The sequence below is a fragment of the Gymnoscopelus microlampas genome, assembly GCF_963454915.1.
Source record: "Gymnoscopelus microlampas genome assembly, contig: SCAFFOLD_50, whole genome shotgun sequence".
Taxonomy (NCBI): domain Eukaryota; kingdom Metazoa; phylum Chordata; class Actinopteri; order Myctophiformes; family Myctophidae; genus Gymnoscopelus; species Gymnoscopelus microlampas.
The window spans coordinates 227,896-231,838 of record NW_028155546.1 but is presented as its reverse complement, the minus strand read 5'-3'; positions in this window follow the sequence as shown (position 1 = coordinate 231,838).

The window sequence follows — 3,943 nt, the reverse complement described above, 5'->3', positions numbered from 1 at the left end:
CTAATAACACAATGTATTTGTAGCACTTTTCCAAAACAAGTTTACAACGTTTTTCACAACACAAACCACAACAAACAGACTGTGGGGGGAAAAAAAACACAGGGAGTTCAATTTAAAGGACAACTCTGTTTTTTTACAACCAAGGTTTATGTTTTAGCTTGTAATTAAAGTAAATAAAAGATGAGCGTTATTTTTTTTTAATTTACTGCTTTCTATAGTTTTAGCAATTTTCGCCATCTTTTTTACAGTGGGCGGGGGCATTCTGTCCGGTGGCTAAATATGTCTTTTTTTACACAATAACCCGGCGCATATGGCCATCAAAGACCACAGGACCTTTTTTATTGTGTAAAAAAGACATATTTAGCCACCGGACAGAATGCCCCCGCCCACTGTAAAAAAGATTGTGAAAATTGCTAAAACTATAGAAAGCAGTAAATGAAAAAAAAAAAAAAATAACAATCACCTTTTATTTACTTTAATTACAAGCTAAAATATAAACCGTGGTTGTAAAAAAACAAAGTTGTCCTTTAAGCAAAAAAACAAATGAACACAGAGTCTCTAGTTAAAAGCCTTTCTGTTGAAGTGAGTCTTTAGAAAGAGTTTTAAAAGTGACAAGTGAGGTAGCCTGTCTAACTAGTTTAAACCACAAATGTGGAGCCTTTAGAGTAAATGCGGTGAGGTAAACTCCAAACATATGACACATAAGCAATGGTGTAAAGTAACTAAGTACATGTACTCAAGTACTGTACAATTTGGAGGTATTTTTACTTTAGTGGAGCATTTCCAATTTTGAATAATTTTACTTCTACTCCACTACATCTCAGAGGCAAATATTATACTTTTACTCCACTACAATTATTTGAAAACTTTAGTAGTTACCAGTTACTTCGATGTTGATTATTATTACAAAACATACAGTAAACACTTCAGCCCTATATATATATATTTGCCATTTGAAAATAGCCGATCTACAAGCTCGCAATGTGTCTCGAGCTTGTAGATCTGCTATTTTCAAGAGATTCAAAACTTGAAATGGGAGGTTCTACATAACGAGTACTTTTACTTTTGGTACTTTAAGTACACTTGTAACAGAGTATTTCTATGTTGCAGTATTGATACTTTTACTTTAAAAAAAACTTTGGGTCATTTTATCGTCTACTCAGGCTTATGTGAGCCCCCCAGACCGTTTTTAAGTTGCTTGATTCAGTATTAAGATATTTGATATTCATTTTATCAGACGCGCCCCCTTCCTATACAAACCCATTATAACTTCAAACTCAATTTTACTGAATCAAGCAACTTAAAAACGGTCTGGGGGCTCACAAAAGCCTGAGTAGACGATAAAATGACCCAAAGTGTTTTTGAAAGTGAAATATCCCTTTAAATAAAACATTTGAGTACTTTTTCCACCATTGCACTAGCAGACTAAAGTAAATCATACTAAAACATGTTTTTTGCATCATGAACCAAGGTTATTATAGTTTTGCATTTTTCATTCGATTTGATTCCTATTTCGTTTTGATTTTCTTTTTTAATTAGTTTTCCAAGCAGGTTTCTTAAATTAGTTTTTGAAATGTCAAAATGCTCCATTTTCTATTAGTTTTAGTTTTTAATTGTAATATGGGGTTGACAGGGCAATATTAAAAAAAAATCAATGAAAAATAGTGTATAGCCACTCTACAAGTTCTATGTCAAGATGTGACACATTGTGAGCTTGTACATCTGCTATTTTAACTATTTATTCAATCAAATATATTAGCTGTTGACAAAGACTAAAACTAAACACATTTTCTTTATGATTTTAGTTAGTTTCAGTTAGTTTAGTAAACCCACAATACATTTACTGCTACTTATCGTTCTGTCTGTTAAACCTTGTTTTAATTCACATTTCAGTTTACACATGTTTTTTTTTTTAAATTCAAATGTTCCTTATTTTGTTAGATCTAGTTCACTATAATAACCCTGGTATGAACTCTTCATCATATTGTATGTCCACTAGTACTGTACAGTACTGTATGTGTGATTAGTTGTGAATAGTGACCCTGACACAGTGTCTCCCTGACAGATACTTGTACTGGTCAGACATAAGTAACAACAACCCCCACATAGAGAGGATGGGGATGGACGGCACCAACAGGACAGTCATCGTGAAGGATAAGATCTCCAAGCCCTACGGCCTGACGTTAGACTACATCAACGATCACATCTACTGGAGCAACAAGGAGAAATACATTGAGTTTGCCAACCTGGATGGATCCAACAGACACACAGGTAACACGCACGCACGCACGCACGCACGCACGCACGCACGCACGCACGCACGCACGCACGCACGCACGCACGCACGCACGCACGCACACACACACACACACACACACACACACACACATACACACACAGCTGCTTCTTCTTCTTCTTCTTCTTCTTCTTCTTCTCCGGTTCATTTCTAGTTTTTGATCTGGTTTAAATAGTTTAGTGCAGGGGGCTTTGTGAGCTTGTAGATCTGCATATTTTTGTTTAAAGTTTTCTTCAGAAAAAAATGCTATTGGGAATGTAAAAATTAAATAAAGAACCCTGGTTTAGGGTAATAAATAAAGCAGTGAGAACATTATTTACTTTTATATAATGTACGGATTTATGTAAACTCTTGTTATAAAAAACTTTATAATACTTTGTTCATTTATTTCATAATATTGTGACTTTTGGTTTTGTGTGTCTGTAGTTGTGAGTCAGGACAACATCAGGGCTATTACTCTGTTTGAGGATCACATCTACTGGACAGACATAGAGAACAGCTCCATCTACAGAGCCAACAAGACTGAAGGAACCAACAAGATCAGACTCATCAGCAACCTGTTCCTTCCATATGACATCCACATGTACCACCCCTATCGACAACCTGAGGGTCTGTACAACCTACTGTATACAACACTCTATTACTCTTCATGATGTTTTATTACTTTTATTTATTTTGTATTAAGGATATCAGTGAATATTCCGAATTCAAATGTTCAACTATAAAAAATAAGGTTCTAATTAAAATCAAATTTAAAAACAAATAATCTGCTGCGTGAGTCCTTTTGAGACTCTGGCCGCATGTAAATTTAAACGGCAGCCTGTCTCGTGAGATCACAGAGCCGTCAGTCTGAGAGACCGCAAACAGAATGTTATACTTCATCGTATGACGGTGTTGCGCCCGAACGTGAGCCAAGTCCTCAATGCTTCGCTGATGCAACACGGTCAGACATTTAACCACTTAAAACTGTCAATAATTTGTTAACTTGACCTTTCACTCTGTACTTGGCAGTGGTGGAAAAAGTACATTTTTCTTTTGTGAAGTAAAAGTATCAATACTGCAGTGTATAAATACTGCAGTGTAGAAAATAGTAAAAGTAAGGTATGCAAAATTTACTTGAGTAAAAGTACAAAAGTATTGGTATAAAAATGTACTTAAAGTACCAAAAGTAAAAGTACTCATTGTGCAGAATGTCCCATTTCACAAGTTTAAAATGTATAACATGTGAGCTTGTAGATTGGCTATTTTCAAATGGCAGAAATGTATAAAGGGCTGAAGTGGTTAATGTATGTTTTGTAATAATAATCTAAATCTTCAAATTAACTAGTAACCCTAGGTTACAACTGTAACCCAGGTTTTATTAGTAATGTAAGTATGGTACTTACTATGGGATATCATCGCCCTCTAGCGATGCCACAGAGCAAACACACCGGATTCCCGAAATTCCAATCCTCGTTGATGATTGGAGCAGGGCTGGTGTGACGCAAAACACCGGCGACCGGTGGGGTATAAATGCCCTTGTGTCACACAGGCTCGACCTCGGAACTTCCACTCTGCATGCTTGATTGCACACAGAGGGGGTTTAAACGTAAGTACCATACTTACATTACTAATAAAACCTGGGTTACAGTTGTAACCTAGGGTTAT